Source organism: Lutra lutra, chromosome 7 (genome assembly GCF_902655055.1).
Source record: "Lutra lutra chromosome 7, mLutLut1.2, whole genome shotgun sequence".
NCBI lineage: Eukaryota > Metazoa > Chordata > Mammalia > Carnivora > Mustelidae > Lutra > Lutra lutra.
In genome coordinates, this window is record NC_062284.1 from 78,072,469 (window position 1) to 78,093,584 (window position 21,116).

A 21,116-nucleotide genomic window follows, 5' to 3' on the forward strand; every position below is an offset into this window, starting at 1 on the left:
ACATAATTTTTTTTTGTAAAGATTTTATTTATTTACTTGTCAGAGAGAGATCACAAGTAGACAGAGAGGCAGGCAAAGAGAGAGAGAGAGGGAAGCAGGCTCCCTGCTGAGCAGAGAGCCCGATGCGGGACTTGATCCCAGGACCCTGAGATCATGACCTGAGCTGAAGGCAGTGGCTTAACCCACTGAGCCACCCAGGCGCCCCTCTATAAACATATTTTATATCTATATATAAATACTACAACTCCTAGGAGTATAGCTCCATGCATTATTACAAAGCTAACACATTCATGTAAATAGCACCCAGTTCAAGAAAAGAACGTTACCATTACCTCAGATACCCATTTGTGCCCTCCAACAGTCGCTTGCCTTCACAGAATAATCAGTATTCTGAAACCATTATAACTGTATCAACTTTCCTTGGTTAGTGTTGGATGGCATATTTATTCTTTCAGTTTTAAACCTTTTGTATCTTTATTTTTAAAGTATCTCCTATAACCATCTTTTTTTTGTCAAGAAGGGATAAACATACTAATTTTTGTTAGATTTATTATGGCAAGGTTGTATAGTAATAAAACTACTAAAAGAATAGCAAGAGAATGTAATACTACCATGCTATAGAAGTAAAAGTGAAATGAAATATTTGACTCATCTGAAAGGACACAAAACAGAAGAGAAAAACAAATAGACCAGGTGAAAAAAATAGAAACCACATAATAAAATGCCAGGTCAAAATCCTAATATTTTAATAATTACATTGAATGAATATGGGTAACATACTCCAATTAGAAGACAAAAACAATTTATTCTCTATGTTGCTGTGTGTAATAATTACTATTCGTTGTCTGCCCTTTGATTTCTTTAAGTTTTTTTGTTTTTCGATTACTCAACTGTTTCTTTTCCAGAGATGCCTTTCCTCTAACTGTGGACTTTGCATTAGAATGTTCTGTCTGTCTTCACTGGCTATCCATGACTTCTACTTCCTAAAATATCACAGAAGTTACTTCCTTTAGGAGTATGTATATGCGTTCACATTTCCCAAGACATCAATGTATTGAAAGATTATTCAGAGAACATTGATTGTTGTGTATTGAGTAAATTTATCATTAATATAAATAATATTTTTAGAATAGATTTCATGGTTACTACTGAGAAAATATAACTTGGACCTTCAAGTAGAAGGCATCTCACTGTAAAAAGAAGGGCCTATGGATTTTTAAAAAATTATTTATTTATTTATTTGTCGGGGGGAGAGAGAGGGTAGCATGAGCTAACACAAGCAGTGGGGGAGGGGCAGGCAGAGGAAGAAGCAGGATCCCCATTGAGCAAGGAAACTGATGCGGTACTTGATCCCAGGACCCTGGGATTTTGACCTGAGCCAAAGGCAGATGCTTAACTGATTGAGCCACCCAGTCATCCTGACCTGAGCCAAAGGCAGATGCTTAACCGACTGAGTCAACCAGGGATCCTGGGACTATGGATTTTTAATACAATATACACTTTGTATCTCTCCCTCTCATCGTTCTATCCACCCATCCATCCATCCATCCATCTATCTATGAATATCTATCCTATATGTGTAATAGTGGCAGATCCTATCTGTGTTATTCTCTTAAGGAGGATTTGGTTATAAACAAACCAATAAATTTAAGTAAACTTTCATTTAGTAATAGGTATTGGCCAACTCCTATAATTAATTGTTAGCTGTTTCCTAAACAATAATCTTTCTGAGCTTAAATTTTATATACACGTTACAAGAATTTTAATTACTTACAACATATATAACTGGATAATATATTCAGTTTTTAAATAACCATAAATCTAATCTAGATATTAAAATGACAGAAATGAAAGTGATTTAATTTTTAAGTAATGCAACTTGTTCTAAAAAATGAAAATGTGATTATGCATTGATATGGCAATTCTGAATCCTGCCCTCAGGCAGCAGCTGAACATTGTGCTTTATTAGCCATCAACAATCTGCTGTACGTGTGGATGGTTTAAAGATAGCAGTGTTAATGCTAATGTTCAAAGTGTCAGTCTGGAGGGAAGGCATTAATTGACCTCATGAGATTAAACTATAAAAATAGTATCTTTTATTTTGGGTATTTCATTTCAGACAGAGCTTTAGCACTTGGTAAAATGTTAGTAACACAATCCAAAACTGATTTTCCCTCAAAGTTTACATAGAGAAATTATTTTCAACTAGACTCTTAAAGTGAGAAGACAGCAGGAAGAGTAAATATGGAATGTCTTTCTCTCCCACTTTTCTCCTTACAAGGTTGGCCCATGGACATACACCTTGCTGCATCCCCATGTATCTCTGGTGTGTGTCTCCTTGCGGATCATTTACCTCATTTGATTGGTAAGTGATTGATTCATTGATCACTGATTCATTGATTTCACCTCCCTCTTATAATAGGAGAAGAGGGGCACCTAGGTGGCTCAGTGGGTTAAGCATCTGCCTTTGGCTCAGGTCATGATCCCAGGGTCCTGGGATCAATCCCTGCATCAAGCTCTCTGCTTGAAGTAGAGAGCTGGCTTCTCCCTCTCCCTCTACTGCTTCCCCTGCTCTCTTCTTTCTCTCTCTCTCTCTGTGTCACATAAATAAATGAAATCTTAAAAAAAAAAAAAAGATGATGAGAAATCCTTAAATCATAGAAAATACATATAGACTATCTCATGCCGTGAGCTAGAATCAATCATTGACTTTACTTTTTTTTCTTTTTACATTTCTGAATAAACTGTGGAAAATTTATTCTATAACTTGATTATTCCAAAAGTGCATTTTTAAAAAATGGATTTACATTTCTCCTTCCTCCTTTCTAAAACATTGGACAGTGTAGTCAGAGAACAAAAACATATGAAACTATAATATTTCTGTGGTTGTATTATTTATGTATGCCTCTTTGGTTCACAAAGGATATGAAATAATATCTGCATATGGTTTTCAAATTTCTAAAAGTAGTCCATATAAATTATCTCATTAATTATCATAATAAAATATGAAATAAATATTTTCATTCTAAAGTAATATCTAAGAAGTCTTACGTGCCTATAATACCTGAACCTGAAAAGAGGGAGTTTAGCTAGCTACTAAATACTGACTGGAGCCTCAGGCTGGCTCAGCTGATTCTGAAGAGAGTTTTGCTTTGAAAGTGCTACAGGCAAACAAAACATTTAATTCTATACCTTTAGATAAAAAAAATATATTTATAGGGACACTTGGCTTAATCAGTCAAGTGGCTGCCTTTGGCTTGGATCATGATCCCAGAGTCCTGGGATCGGGCCCCACATTGGGCTCCTTGCTCAGTGGGGCCTGCTTCTCCCAGGCCTGCCACTTCCCTGCTTGTGCTTGCTCTCTCCCCCTCTCTCTGTGTCAAATAAATAAATAAAGTCTATCTATCTATCTATTTATCTATCTATGTATCTGTACATTTGAAACCGAAACCACACTGTTTAGCTTTCATGCTCTGTTTTTCATTTCTTTTTTGTTAATACATATAATTTAGACAGTACAGATACCCAAAGACACCTTAAAAGTGATTAGTTGAAGTTGAACCCAACTTTTTATCAAGATCTATAGAATACTTCTAGTATTAGAGAACTCATTGCTTTAGATGGTATTTAGGGGGCACATGTGCTGGTAATAAATAAAAAATAAATTACCCTATAATAGAAAGAATATCTCCCAATACAAGAGGGAAAATTCAATTTTTGAAACAGTATAAGATGAACTTTGACAAATTAAGTTTATTAAATGCAATTGATAATTGGTGAAAGATCTGGAAACACTGAAATATGGGCTACAATCGAGTTTATTAAAGATTGCTTTGAAAAGAGTGGTACAAATTAAAAAAAATAAATAAAAATTAAAAAAGAAGAGTGGTACAGTGACATGATATTGGTCATATGGCATTTGAAATCATGTGATAAAGCAGTTGGATATTGAGATGGGCTACTAAGACTTATGGATAGTTCTTCAGATCCTGGTTGAGTATAAAGTCTAAATTTTCTATCAGTTGTAGTTCTCAAAAATCAAATAAGCTGCCTCCTAAATGAAATATGTCTTCTAACATGGAAATGTTGGTCAGAGTCACAATTCAAGTAATGTAAATGTGTTGTTAACTTCCCGGGTGCTTTTCAACTTGAAGTGGTGTACAAGTACTTAGGAAAAAAAAATCCTTCATTTCAATTAACTTTAGCCACTTTTATTATTTTTGAGGGTTTTTTTTCATGTTTCCCCCCTTATTTTTTAAATCTCACAGAGTGTTATTTTACCTTTTAGAGTAAAATACAAAAACAAATGTACATCAAGATATAATGTGGCAAATCTTTCCCAGAAACTTGGGTTTTATTGACGTTGACAGTATTAGGAAAGATGGGTATACCACTGCGGCGGTGCCTGTGTGCACTTGGGCTTTTGGCCTCTCTTATATGTTCTGCTCCATATATTTTAAGAGAGCTCAATGTGGGTTTTTCAATTCAGTCTAAGTAGAGTATTATGTATATTATTGTTACTAAATCTTGTCTTTCTCAGTTCCTGTGTTATGTTGAAAAGCACACATTTATATCTTTAGGAGGATAAATGGGAAGTCACAGATCTAGAACAATAATCAACTTGAGCCCATGCTGGTAGCACAGGTATGGATTTTTAATATAATCTCAGGAAGGGAAATGCTTTTGGGCATGTTTTCTCAGTTGGGAGCTGAGGAGAACATATGCACAATGGCAGACCTCAGCAACTAGCCTTTGGCTGGTGAGAGATAGACTCACTATGAACTTGGGTCTTAAACCAAATGTGCTGGATGCTGTCTGGACCTATGCTTACAGTACACACTGTGTTTTAGAAGGAATGTTGACAGTCATAGAAGTAAATAACTAAAAACCTGTCATTTTATATTACCTGTTCTTTATAATGACTGATAATTGATAACTGAAAGATCTCAGTTTCCCTTGAATTGAAATTATGTTTCTTTTGAGCAATTAATATACTTACCTATGGGCCTGTTTTTTATTTTATTTTATTTTTTTTAAGATTTTATTTATTTATTTGACAGAGAGAGATCACAAGTAGGCAGAGAGGCAGGCAGAGAGAGAGGAGAAGGAGGCTCCCTGCCGAGCAGAGAGCCCGATGTGGGGCTCGATCCCAGGACCCTGAGATCATGACCTGGGCCGAAGGCAGAGGCTTAACCCACTGAGCCACCCAGGCGCCCTGGGCCTGTTTTTTAAAAGATTAGTAAATAAAAGAATGGAAATTAAACTCTATGTAATAAAAATTTAGTTACTTGCTTGTGATTGATCTTTTACTATGAAGACAAGGAGCAGAATCCTTTCCTATTTTACCTAAAATATAATGGCCATTGTCAATAATCATCTGTGTATATGTATGTCTTAAATATAACTATGTAACTTTGAAAAACTCCAGTATTTCTTAGATATCTGTGCTGAGACCCATGAATTTTATCTAGGAAAACAGGGTTGTCTAAAATTGTGTTTGATAACTTAAGATCAAAATACCAGTGAAAATTTCTCATTTTGTCCATCAAAATAAGCAGCAGTGATAAGTTTACCTGCAACATAAACTATATATTAGCAAGCTACTTTTTAACTAGTGAAATTTTATATGTGTATATATATATATATATTTTTTTTTTTTTTCTTCCTACTCTAAGTTCAGAGGTGTAAAGAGAAAGCCATTCACACTGGCATAGGTCAAGGTGCGAAAGATTTTCTCATAAAGTTAGAATCTATATTCATTTTTTAAGAACTAGATTATGAAAATGTTAAGAACTGAACTAAAATTTTATTAATATGCTTTTGTCAATATCTTTCCTTAATGTTTCTTATTTAAACTGTCAGATTTCTAAGCATCATTGAAAAATGAATGATCTTTAATTTACATTAAAATTCTTTTCTAGATATAACTTTGTTCTTCATTAAGAACTCACGAATAAAAAATATCAATGACAAAGAAAAAATTGAGACTAATTGTAAAATTGAGTCCTTTGAACAAGTCGTAGAATTAACATGAGAGAATAGTCTGATCGTGTCATTAGTAATGTTAGAAATTTATGTATAGGAATCGATATAAACCACATCCCGAAATACAGGTTGTCTATAGTTAAATACTTCCTTCAGTGTGTGTTCTATGTAGGTTCAAAATGAACATACCGATGTTCGTGTGATCTGATGATATGGGAGAAGACAATTGATAATCATAGGTCTGGACTAATGAATGTATAGTTGACCTTATTATCAAAGGTTATGGATATAAGTTATTTAATACTCAATATAGTCTAACAAGGACTTACGGCAATGCCTAAGACACAATGGAGCCACACAAATGTTACTGACTCAATATTGTAAGTTATAAAGTCACCATTTTGGAATAAAATAACTATGGCTAAAAGTTTTGTCTGATACAGTGCAGTGAGTTAGGAATCATGGTGTAGAACTAGATGTCCCAGCTTCAGTGTTTTTCACTCAATCATGCCTCCCTAATAATTTAGGATAATGGCTCCTATTAAAACCCACTTCCTTCACCTTTTACTTTAAGCCTAATAGAAAGCCAGAAAACGAGACTGAAATAGCATACAAGATATAGTATTTTCATTTGCTTCAGATTGGATGTTGTTTGCCACTCAAAGTGATAACTTTGTATTGTGATAATTTCAGGGTATTATGCATTAAGCCCATTGCTTGCAGCTTGCTGTGAACCTGAGGAAAGAATTTTCTATCTGCAGCATCTATGTTTTTGATTCAACTTTAGATAATTTGGGGTCAAATTTGGAGAAATAGTATGAAATAGAGGATTTTTATCTTAAATTACCTTTCCATTTTTTCTAAGGAGATGAGAATTTATTTTATATGTTTGCCAAATTCTATGTATAATATAAAATTCTGCTTTAAATAAGCATATTCTTAATTTCTAGCTATAGAATGGTTCTCTTCTTCCTGCCTTTAACTATGCTACAGTTACAATGAACTGTCAGAAGCAAATACACTGCTAAGATAATGGGAGCTTTTTGAAATATTCCACAATGGTGTGATACTATAACTTACTTTGTCTGTCAGCATTATCCTTTTATTTCTCATAGACCCTTGCACTTGGGAGAAATAAAATGGCCTGCATCATTAATTTCTATGCCCAAATAAAGTGTTTCTCAGCAGGTTGTACATGAGCTATTTAAACTGGAGTGGCGGTAAGACAGTCATTAATTATCCAGAAATGAATCTTAAGAATGTGAAAATTGTATCCGTGAGAGTACATATCCTCAGAGAGGGTCTGGCTAAAAGCTGGACAATGATGTACTGGCACCATCCAGCAAAAAATAGTGTTATTTCACACAGCTAGGGACTTTAGGCCATAGGTTCGCCATTTGAGATGATCTTAGAGCAAAGGGTGGGAGTGGCCCATGTGTAATGCATTTCATCTCTGTCTAACCAAAAGCCATGAGTGCTGTAAGCCTATATATGTATTATATGTATATAATATATATATTTATATATTATAAATATACATATGAGATTAATTATAAGATTTAAAATACACAAAATGAAAACAAAACAAGCATAGTCATCAATTCATCTGGAATTCCTGGATTGTGTATCTTCTTATCCCTTAGAATAACCAAAAATGGCAATATGTTTGTTCTTCTATTATCACTTAACATATATTAATTCATTTAATACTCAAAACAACCACGTGAGCTAGGCATCTAATAACAGTCTCATTTAACAAGTGAGAAATTGAAGCAGAGAGAAATTAAGTTACTTCTGAGAGAAGAAATTTGGACCCAAGTAGTCAGACTCCAGAATCTATATATATATTTTTTTAAGATTTTATTTATTTATTTGACAGACAGAGATCACAAGTAGGCAGAGAGACAGGCAGAGAGAGAGGCGGGGGGAAGCAGGCTCCCCGCCCAGCAGAGAGCCCGACGTGGGGCTCCATCCCAGGACCCTGGGATCATGACCTGAGCCAAAGGCAGAGGCTTTAACCCGCTGAGCCACCCAGGCGCCCCCAGAATCTAGATCTTAACACTACCCATGGATATAGCATAGAAGCCTGCTTCTTTCGGCCTGACCTGAGGGTCTTTTGGATCTCTGCTCTACCTGTACTAATCTTTTGTGTTCAGCAAATCATTAGTTTTAAGCAGTGAACCTTATGAATCCTCTGGTAAAAATGGTAATGTCAGAGTAGTACACGATAATTTACCTCTAAAAAAAAGACAATTTAGCTATTTCTAGGACTCCTTTGCTTTTTGATTCCATTTTACTCTACTTGTCTAATGAAAGGGGGCAGAATTTCTTTTGAAAACTTTTCTAGTTAGAAGTCAAAACTTCTCTAGGTTTATAAAGTACCTTGTCAACTTGCTACTAAATGTTTTTTTAATCATTCTTTATTTTAATTTCTCTGACAGAAGCCTTGTAAAGAATATATAGATGTAATGAATATTTCATAAAGATATGATTTATTAGGACTTCTCTGCCTTCGCTTCAAAAATTATCCATCCTTCAGAAAGCAAATATACAAAAACTACCTGCTGGTATAGTAACTAAACCAAATCCCCTGAAGGCAAACCCAGATTTCATAATAACTTTTGGGCCTTATAGACCGTGGAAGAGATAGTTAGTCAATGTTCTATTAATATTTTAGCTAGCAAAGGAATATAGTTCTAAGCTACCACATGTGGCTGTCAGAACTGTCAGGTATGCCACTGAAAAATTATTAATGATTTAATTTTTTATGAGCTCCATATCTTTTTATATGAAAATAAAATTGATTTAAGGGCTTGAGGTAAAGAAAATGCTTATAACAGTTCTTTAGGGTACCTTACCAATACCGCCAATTCCTTTCCAAATATTCTCTAAAACTGGCTACTTCTTCACCCTTGGTAATTACACATCTATGGATCTGTCCTATTCGTTTATGAATAGAGTTCCCTCAAATGAACACCTTTTACTTTCACTACAATATTAATATTATGGCATGGGCTCAGTTATCTACAGTGAATTCAGGCACAATTTGTTACCATTACTAATTATTATTTATAGAATATCCATTAGATAAATGCCTTAAAGGGCAACAGAAATACCTAAAGCACAAATGAAGATAAATAACTGTAATCTATCTCATTCTTCTTTTGTGTGACTCTGATTTAATATCTGACTCATTCTCAGGTTGTGGTGCGTATCACTCTTAACAAAAATATACTATTGAAGGTCAACTTTAAAATTGCCTCATTAGTGCCTGGAACATTTCTCTCATTCCCAATATACAATTGGAGGTATTTATTCATTACAAATATGTCTTAAGGTACTGATTTAGTTGATGTGTTGGAATACACAGTGATTTTGTTCTGACAAAGGAAGAGACAGACCTATGTATGTCATTTTTTAGACACCCCAAAATACTTTAGTTGTATCCTAAGTTAAACATTAATGATTCAAATACTGCTTCTGCTTGCTTTTTTAAGAATTCTGCTTTGGCCTTTTAATAATATTATTTAAAACCACATAAAGTGACATTATTTAAAAGCACCAAAAAAGATGAAAAAATGGATAGAAAGCATTTGCTACATTTTGCTGAAACAGAATATGCTAAAATTATATTCCCCTTGTGCAGTGGTTCTCACACTTCAGTGTGCCTGAGGATGTTTTAAAATATAGATTTCTGGATATCACCCCTAGATGTTTAAATTCTTTCAGTCTGAGGTGTGGCCCAAGAATTTGCCTTCCTAACACTGGTACTCCTGGCCCCGAGAATATACTTTGAGCACTACTGTCTTAAGAGACTGGTTGTAAATGCTGATTTTTTTGCTATGAAGAGATAAATGTTTCCATCACAATCACAGATAATGACATTACATAAGTAACTTGATACTATAGGAGAAGTAAAAACAATGAAATTAGAGACTCAATGTGATCTAATTCAGGTTAGTGTTGTTCATGTCTTGAACATCATTGGATAAGGAAAGAAATCAAGTTAAACAGGGAAAAGTAAACACTGATTTAATGTATGCCATATTACTAACATAAAATAAGGAAATTAAATGAATATGCATTAGGAAATATGTTTTTTTTTAAGATAAAGATGTTGCATTTAGGTATTGAAACTGAAATGAGATAATTATAGTTATTTTATGTTTCTTGATAGGATTTTTTAATAAAATAAGTGAATAATAAAGGCATGAGAACAATATTGAAACAAGGAAGATCGTTTGGTATGTAAGATGCACCTTGTAAAAGAAATGCCAATCTAACAATTAAACCTGCATTGTAGAGATTAGCTCCACAGGTGGTAGGATTTTTCAGTTACCAAATGTGTTCCATGTATGACCTCTCTGCAAAATCTACCACCACAGGGTATAGCTAATGTCAGTGCAATGTAGTTGTGAGAAAGACCACTAGTAACCACTCATGGATGGCCAACTCATTCTCAACCACAGCGGGTTTCTAAAAAGCTATTACTGTTCCTACTGACCGAGGGATCACTTAAATTTCTAAGAAAGAGCTCTTTAATGTGTTACTTCTCCAGTTTTGTATAACACCAGTTCCATTCCAACCCAATTATTCATCATTTTTATTTTGAACTATCAAATTGGGAAGCTCTGACTTTTCTATTACAGAACAACACAACTTTCTATTATACTGGACAAGGAAATTTTAATATATTAATTTAATCATTCATAAATCACTGTAAGACCTGGGGAAGACGATGGCAGTTTGCCTCTAATCTGAGTCTAGACTGACTGATTCTTTTACTAATCCATACATTTATTCAATCAACCTAAAGTTGGTAAGTACCTATTTCCTGCCAGTCTCCAATATAGTCAATGTGTATACATGGATGAATAAGGCAGAAGGACAGTATGCTTTTTAACCTCAATTAGCCAATGGTTTCATTGGGTCAAAGGGAAGATAAGTTTTATAGCCTGCTGTGGTGTTAGGCAGGAACATGTGACTAATTCCAACCAACAGGTAATACTCAGAAAGGATTTTGTTTCCATTTAAACTAGAGTATTAGCAAGACCCTTCAAAGTCCTTTCTGTTACCATTAAAACAAATGATTTCCTGTATTACATTTTTGAAATAGTCAAATCAGTTATTCTTTGATCTTTTCATTCAAAAATCATGATTTTGAGACTATTTTAATTTTGGAGAGTATATGGTGGAATATAAATCCTTGATAGCCAGACACTAAGGCTTATCTGGGGAGAGAGAAAACCAAGGAAATGGGTGAGATGAACCTTTAAGATCTGGTTTAATACAACCATTGTGTTCTGCAAACATTAGTTTAGCCCAGAACCCAAATTCTCCTAGATTTCAAACCTTGAAGTGGAATGGGAAACCTTGGTGGGTAGACGCTGCTTTTGCCCTTAACTCTTGGACGGTCTGAGAAGAATGCCTGTGCTGATCTTGTTGCTTTCTGTTACTGTTATCCTTCCCTGTTCTTGTGGATAGAAAAGGTGCTTTGAGTGGTGTCCCTGCCCCCTCCCTGAAAGAGTCAGGAGTCAAATCAAGTTGTAAGAATTTGCTCAGAATTCACTGTGGTATTTCCAAGAACAAGGGAAAATTTTGGAAAAATATGCCTCATATTATATAATCCTAACTTTCCAGAAAGAGCAAAGTTTTCAGGAAGTAAATCAAAATTTATATCACATAATTATGTGGTATAATTTTGACTATGTCATAATTTAAAAAGTAACACATAAAAGAGATGGTAAAAAATTACTTTAAGGGACAAGTGGGTGGCTCATTTGTTTAGCATCCAACTCTTGATTTTGGCTCAAGTCATGGTATCAGGATTATGAGATCAAGCCCTGCACTGGGCTCCACACTGGGTATGGAGCCTGTTTGGGATTTTCTCTTTCTCTCTCCCTTCCCTCTGAAATTACCCCCCCTCTTCACCCCCCCAAAAAATTACTTTAAGAATGATTAATATGTTGAATAAATTGGAATGTGACAAATAGTTAAAAGTTATCGCATTTGTATATTGAAGACATGAAGTTCCATTGAAGTTAGACTTGTTGAACTAAAAGCACCTGTTGTAAAGTTTGCAGAAACATATATTACTATCACTATTTTTTGAAAATCCTTTAATGGCTTTCCATTTTGTATAATATGTATAAGAACCAAAAGTCTAAACATGGCTTCAGACCTTGTGAATGGTGTAGAAATTGTTGGTATTTTCTGTTTTATCTCATAGAACTCTTCTTCCCACAGCTCCATAGCTATGCTGCCCTTATTTCACTTTCAGAATCACTCCATGGTTCTTCCTTTATTGGGAATTTGCTCATGTTACTATCTTTTTGCTGGAATTATGTTACTTTAATACTCTCCATCACATCCTTGCCTAGCTAATATAATATAATTATAATTATAGATCTCTAATACCTAGTACAATACATGGTAACTTCTCATTAGGTCTGAATTAATCAGGGTGTATATGTGTATTATGTATATATACATGCATTTATTTATGTGTAATATATATATATATATTACACACACACACAGTTTCAGTAATCAAAAGTACCAATTAACCCTTAAGATCTTAACTTTCATATCCAAATTTCATGGGTCAAATCCAAGCTCTATCACTTGTTAACTATGAGAGTTTAGGCTGTTATTTATTGTATTTTTATCCCAGTTTTCTTATTGGTTAAATGAAACCAGTAATATACCTATTTCATAGGTTTTAAAAACTAAATAGTTTATGGGATGCCTGAGTGGCTCAGTTGGTTAAACATCTGCTGTGGGCTCAGGTCATGATCTCAGGGTCCTGGGATCTAGTCCCACATGGGGCTCCCTGCTCAGAGGGGAGTCTGCTTCTCCCTCTCCCTCTCCCTCTGTCCCTCTCCCCTGCTTGTACTCTCTCACTCTCTCTCTCATATTCTCTCTCAAATAAATAAATAAAAACATTTAAAAAACTAAATAGTTTAATTCATACTGATATGAATTATGATATGATATGAACTATGATATAGTTAATTCATACTGATATGAATTGATATTCATACTCAATGATATTGAGTACATACTAAGAATACTGAGAGTTCAATATGTAATAGCTATTAGATGATAAAAAATAATAATATATATTATTATTCTATTACAGAATAGAACAGTCCTCAGAATAGCCTTCCTCATCTATCCCTAGGCTTGCCTTCTTATTTGTCTCCAAAAATCTTATTTTTTTCTTGGAAGAATTTATCAATATTTTTTATTTTTAATTTTTTTAATTTTTAATTTTTTATTGACATATAATGTATTATTAGCCCCATGGGTACAGGTCTGTGAATCATCAGGCTTACACATTTCACAGCACTCACCATAGCACATACCCTCCCCAAGGTCCATAACCCCACCACCCTCTCCCTACCCCCCTTCCCCTGGCAACCCTCAGTTTGTTTTGTGAGATTAAGAGTCTCTTATGGTTTATCTCCCTCTCCCTCTTGATCCCATCTTGTTTCTTTTTTTCCTTCCCTACCCCCCAAATCCCCAACGTTGCCTCTCAAATTTCTCCTATCAGGGAGATCATATCATAATTGTCTCCCTCTGATTGACTTATTTCATTCAGTGTAATACCCTCTAGTTCCATCCACGTGATCTCAAATGACAAGATTTTATTTCTTTTGATGGCTGCATAGTATTCCATTTTATATATATATATATATACACACCACATCTTCTTTATCCATTCATCTGTTGATGGACATCTAGGTTCTTTCCATAGTTTGGCTATTGTGGACATTGCTGCTATAAACATTCGGGTGCTTGTGCCCCTTTGGATCCTTACATGTGTATCTTTAGGGTAAATACCTAGTAGTGTGATTGCTGGGTCATAGGGTAGGTCTACTTTCAACCTGTTTTCCAGAGTGGTTGCACCAGCTTGCATTCCCACCAACAGTGTAGGAGGGTTCCCCTTTCTCCACATCCTTGCCAGCATCTGTCATCTCCTGACTTGTTAATTGTAGCCATTCTGATTGGTGTTAGGTGATATCTCATTGTGGTTTTGATTTGTATTTCCCTGATGCCTAGTGATGCGGAGCACTTTTTCATGTGTCTGTGGCCATCTGGATGTCTTCTTTGCAGAAATGTCTGTTCATGTCCTCTGCCCATTTCTTATTGGATTCTTTGTTCTTTGGGTGTGGAGTTTGAGAAGTTCTTTATAGATTGTGGGTACTAGCCCTTTACCTGATATGTTGTTTGCAAATATCTTCTCCCATTCCGTCAGTTGTCTTTTAGTTTTGTTGACTATTTCCTTTGCTGTGGAATTTATCAATATTTTAATAATATATTTGTGTGTCATTTACTTATTGTCTAACCAAACATAATGGAAGACCCATACAACCATTAAGCTTATTCAGTTTGTTCAAAAATATATATCCAAAACTTTATGCAGGGTCTAGTTGATAACTGTATTCATTTCATTAAACTTCAAATAGTCATAAAAATCCCAAGGAGTTCATAAATCTACCATGATAATAATACTGAGATAAGAAAAATTTGTCATATTTTGAAATTGAATATCTTAAAATAAAGTGGACAAAAGGTACATAAATACCTAAGTGAATAAAAGGTACATAAACACCTAAAAGTAATCAATTTGATGATTAATTTGGCAGAGAAAAAAATAAATTATTTTTATATAATCTGTAATTTCCTGTGTAATTCTTTTATATGCCTGAGATTAGGTAAATCTGTGTTATAAGTAATTCTCAATTTGTTTCCTTCTGGATTGGATTATAATTTCTGTATAAGAAACCATTCTAAAATTTATCATCTTAAAATTACAATTATTTATTACTGCTAACTAACCAGCATTTTGGCTGGGGACAGCTGATCTTGGCTGCCTTAGTTGGAGCTGCCTTACTCTGTTCATCTCTCTGTCCTAGGGCCAACTTACTAGCCTGTGTGTGTATGTGTATCTGAACAGACTGAAAAAATTGATAATCTTCCTTGGATCCATAACACAAAGAAGAACAGAGGACAAACCACTGCCCAAAAGATTGGAGAGATAGACAGGCAAATACAAGGAGTCATTGCTTACTAGAGCAGAGATTCACAGGTGAAAACCAGAAATAGCCTCAGAAATCAATGCCAGGTAAGAGATATCTAAACTTTAATCTGTAGCAGTGTTATTTGAGAGTAGTATGTAAATACATATTTGTTAATAAAACCCTCATAACACAAATTTGCCATTTTTGCCATTTTTAAGTACATTGTTCTGTATTATTAAGTATATTCCTATTATTATGAAACAGATATCCAGAGTTTTTTCATGCAAATCTGAAATTCTGTACCCATTAAACAATTCACCTTTTCTCCTCTTCTCCAATCCTTGATGACCACTTTACATTCTACTTTACATTTCTATGAATTTGGCTATTTTTGATATTTCATATAAGTGGAGTCATACAGTATTTGTCTTTTTGTGACTGGTTTATTACACTCAGCATAATGTCCTCAAGGATCATCCATGTGTTAGCATATATCAAGATTTCCTTCCTTTTTAAGGCTGAATATTACTCTGTTTTATATATATATATAAAATATATTACATTTTATTTATCCATATATATCCATATATATAATATATATAGCCATAATATATATATTACATTTTATTTATATAATATATATAATATATATATCCATACTATATATACATATATATATATATATATATACATACATATATATATATATTACATTTTATTTATCCATTCATCCACTGAGGAATATTTGGGGTTTTTTTCCATCTCTTGGCTATTGTGAATAGTACTGCTATGAACATAGATGTATAAATATCTCTCTGTAACACTACTTTCAATTATTTTAGATGTAAACCTAGAAATGGGATTGCTATAATATAAGGTAGTTCTATTTTTAATTTTTTTGAAGAAATTCATACTATTTTCCAAATGGATGCACCATTTTACAATCCCACGAACACATGCAGTTTCCATTTTCTCCACATCCTTGCCAACAGATATTTTCTGTTTTGTTTTGTTTTTTAACAGTAGCCAACCCAATGGGTATTGGGTGATATTTGATAGTGCTTTTGATTTGTACTTCTCTAGTGATTAGTAATGTTGAGTATCTTTTCATATACATTTAGCCATTTATATACAATTTTTGGAGAAATGTCTGTTTAAATCCCATACACTTTTTTAATCAGTTTATTTTATTTTTTGTTGTAGGGTTATAGGAGTTCTTTATATAGTCTGGATTTTAACCTCTTTTCCAATATGTGGTTTGCAAATACTTTCTCCAAATCTGTAGGTTTCCTTTTCATTCTGTTGATTGTGTCTTTTAATGCATAATATTTTTTAAAGTTTGATGTAGCTTAGTTTTTCTTTTTTTTACTTTTTATGTCTGTGTTTTTCATGTCATGTCCAAGAAATCATTGCTAAGTCCAATATCATGAAGGTTTCTTCTATCTTTTCTTTTAGGAGTTTTATAGTTTTAGTTCTTATGTTTAGGTCATTAATTCGCTTTGAGTTACTTTTTGTACATGAAGTAAGTTAAAGGTCCAACATTATTATTTTGAAAGTGGATAATCAGTTTTCCCAACACTGTTTGTTGAAAAGACTGTTTTTTCTCCCATTGACTACATTTCACAGCCTTGTAGAAGGTCTTTTGGCCATCTATATTATGATTCATTTCTTGGCGTTCTGTGTTATTCTATTGGTCTAGATTTCTGTCTTTGTGCAAGTCATACACCATTTTGATTCCTGTATATTTTAAATATTTTTTAAAATCAGTAAGTATGAATTTTCCAATTTTGTTCTTTTTCAAATTTTTTTTGATTTTTGGGATCCATACATATGAATTTACACCTCATCCAAGTCTACTCTCAAATAACACTATACAGATTAAAGTTTAGTTATCCCTTACCTGGCATTGATTCCTGTGGCTGTTTCTGGTTTCCACATGTGAATCCCTGCTCCAGTAAGCAAAGAGTCCTTATATTTGCTTGTCTATCTCTCTAGTCTTTTGGGCAGTGGGTTGTCCTGTGTTCTCTCTCATGTTATGGATACAAGAAAGGTTATTGATTTTTCAGTCTGCTCATTGTTGTCCTTTCTGTTAGAATACAGTGCTGACTTTCAAGTCTTTAAATGAGAAAACAGAAAACAGACCGAACAGTTTTCTTTCTAAATTCTGCTTGTAAATTGGCCTGTTTTTGTTGTTATTGTTGTTTTTTTGAGTGTACTTCCATCTTATAGAACCTAATAATATGTGACCAAAAGAAGCTAGTTCGTGCTTTCAACATGCTGCCTGGCAAAAATCTACCTCAATTCTTTAAGTACATTTTTAGTTACTGTTGGTGAAACAGACAGATTTCTGTTTTTCAGGCCTCCAGTAATAGTTTTATTATGCTTTTCCTGTCTTCACTTGTTCTCACTTCCAAAGCCGGTTCTACCTATTTTAGGATTTTATTATCACAGCTCTCCATTTCTAGTTGCAAATTTTAGTAATGGTTGACTATCGATACATAACAAAACACTCCCAAATTCAACTGGAGGTTAGTTGATCCAAGATGGGCTGAATTGAAATGTATCTGATCCATATTTTTCTTATACTTTTTGTATCAACAGGCTAGACAGTACATGTTTTTCTTAGAATGATGGTAAAGGTTTAAGAGGAATTAGTACTACACATATTTTTAAGCCTTTGTCACTTTACACCTGCCATAGTCTACTGACAAATGCAAACAGCATGACTATTCTTAGGATCAAGTTTTAAGATCTATCTTCTGCCCATAGGTGGAGGATAGCCAAAGTAAATATTTTTGAATAATTTTCAAATCTGTAACAACTTTCTTTTCCCATATTGGCATATATGTTTTTAAATAAAAGTTTCATTTATATCTCTGTCTCTCTCTTTCAATAAATACACGTGCTTAAAAGTGTACGCACACACACAGAGCTACTACAAGCCCATGTGCAAATGAGAAAAAAAAGGGGTTCTTTTTTGTGAATGGACACATTTGTGATGTACAAGGTTTGGTAAGTGAAGTGACTGCTAATTTAATTGTCATTCTTACTCTGATACTGATAAGCCCCCATGGACTGAATCAGTTGCACTGCTAAATATCAATATCTTATACGAACACAAATCTAAAAAGCAGAAATTACAAGTGTATTCTTAACAAATCCTAGCTTCCTGGACTTGTGGTATGTAAATTCTTCTGCCAGCTTCTCTAAACTACATTTTTTTTTTTCACTTGAATCACCAATAACACATTCAAAATAGGAACTTTTACATTGAGAGAACATTATGTTTTGTTACTATGGGAACTGTCTGCTCTTCCTGAAAAGCTTTCAAAGTTCTTTCCTGCTGTACTCCCCCCCCCACCCTCGTTCTCCGCGTGTTTTACCCCTCATATTCTCTAGCTGCCACTTTGTTCTGCCTTTGCTCTGACTTTGATTGAGTGGAGTTTTATGACCTTTATATTCCTAGTACAATCATTTCTTTGATCTGAAATTTTGCATTCTTTCTAAGAAGGAAGAGTTTAATAATTATTTGTCATATATTTCTACTATATCTTGAATTTTTAGGTAGAAATTGTCAGACTCTAAATAAATCTTTTGCAAGAATAAATATTAAAGTAGATAAAATAATTACTAGTCATTGGACACAGATTATATAATCGTTTTCCATCTTTCTTTAGAATGATAAAGCATTAATCAGAAACTTTAACACAGACAAGAAAGCCCCTGCAATCCATGATTTTCCCTGAGGCATTTGTGAGTGATATAAATACTGCCAGAAATTGTGCCCATGGACTGCTTAAAAGATTTGAGACACTCCAAGTATTAAAACCTAAGAATGCTTCAGTAGAGTGTTTTGTCTATAAAAACACAGCTTACTTGGGAATAAGATGAGAGCAGTGTGTCTGTCAACATTTTTGGAAAGAATGAATCCTCTACCTTCCTGTCTTATATAATGTTTACTCATGAAATTTTTTGAAATACTAGGTCATACCCTGGATTTGAAGATCATTTTCAGTTAAGAATTTGTCAAATATCCATGAATAATGGAATATTGATAGGGACAAGGGAAAGGATGTTAATTCCATATTTAAATAGAATTGGGATATACTTTTTTTTTTAAATTTATTTGACAGAGAGAGAGAGATCACAAGTAGGCAGAGAGGCAGGCAGAGAGAGAGGGGAGGAAGCAGGCTCCCTGCGGAGCAGAGAGCCCGATGCGGGGCTCGATCCCAGGACCCTGAGATCATGACCTGAGCTGAACGCAGAGGCTTTAACCCACTGAGCCACCCAGGCGCCCCTGGGATATACTTTTTAATTATTCATACACTTTTTTTTTTGGCACAGTGACCTTATGTTTGGAACACAACAGCTTGTAATTGTAAATTTCATGTGTCAACTTGGCTAGCCTATGGTATCCAGTTGTTTGGTCAAACAGTAATGTAGATGTTGCTATCAAGGTGTTTTATAGATCTAACATTTATAGTTAGTTGACTTTAAGTAAAGGAGATTATGTTCAGTAATGTGAGTAGGCCTTATCTAATCAGTTGAAGACCTTCTAAGCAAAAATTGAGGTTTCTGGACAAAAAGGAATTCTACCTCAGAACTATAATGTAGAAATCCTATGTGAATTTGCATTTTGTCAATCTGCCATATAGATTTTGGATTCAACACCTAAACTTCAGCCCTTTCCTGAATTTCCATCTTTCTAGCCTGCCCTTCAGATTTTTGACTTGTTAACCCCCAGAATCTTATCAGCCAGTTCCTTAAATTAAGTCTCTTTCTCTATATATATTTACATCTCACTGGTTTTGTTTGTTTGTTTGTTTGTTTTTGTTTTGTTTAGTAGTCTTAAAGGAAAAAATATTCTGACACTTGTTAAAATGGAAGACTTTATGTAAGACTGTTGCAGTAGAGGAGATATCCGAGGCTCAACTCCAGATACAAGAACAAATGGGAATTTATGGCCAAAGAGTAGTGTGAGAGGGTAAGGGACTCAATGGATGGGAAATTACTAAGAAGAGACATCCAAGGGTGGGTGGGGTTCTTCCTAAACCAACTTAACAGGATTCTTCCTGAAAGCATACTGGATGATTAGATATTAAGAGTGGGTGGAATTTTTGTTAAACTGACAAATAGGATTCCTGCTAGTCTTGGATTTGTCTAGGAAACAAAAGTCTAATGTCAAGATCTAGTAGTGAAGAGGGCTCAGAGGAGCCTAACTAAACCCAAGTCAAGGAGAGTCCTTGGCAAAAACCATACTGATGCAATGAGTGCTTCTCCCCATCCCCCACCCCCACCCCCAGATATCTTTTATTTATGCACTAAAAAGCATAAGCACATTTTAGCCACATTTTCTGGAAGAGCATGAAGTTTGACATAAAATATAAATATCGTTTAAAGAGTTTGTGTATATGCACTAAGGTTTGAGAATTCCAGCTTTTTAAATAAATAATTGGCTAAACATAGAAATATTTAAGCATCCATGAAAATATCTACTTGCCCACAATGAGTAGAAATTTCACATCTATGAGGGTAAATGTAAGATAATTTTATTCATTTTTAAGCAGAGTATATTTTAAATATATGGACCAAGTTTAATCTTATTGTGTAGAATGGTAAACTATGTTTTCTTATTATGTCAAATGATAATATTCTATATTATTAAATATTTCTTTAAGTGGCAGCAGCTGGCTTACTGCTGTGTAAAGTGCAATCTCAGCTACATCCATTATTCTGAAATTGCTAGAACTGGAACTTAAAATAAGAGCAGATAAAACTTTATTAGCAAATACACAAAAATGTACTCACTTAAATATAGCACATAATTCCAAGGAATGGTTTAATAGTATATATGAAGACCAACTCAGTAAATGCTGAAGCTGTAAATACTCATCTCTGCACTACTATCTATAACAGTGAACCATTTCTATTATCAAGATGAAGGGGTAATAATAGTGTCAAGGGATTCTATGTAAATGAATCTCATAGGCATTGTAACAGCACATAATAGAAGTGACTTTCTCACCTGGTAAATGACTTTCTAAAAGGCCAGTAGTGGCACAAATTCAATTATTGCAAATTTGAGTTTCTTTCCTCTCTTCTAGT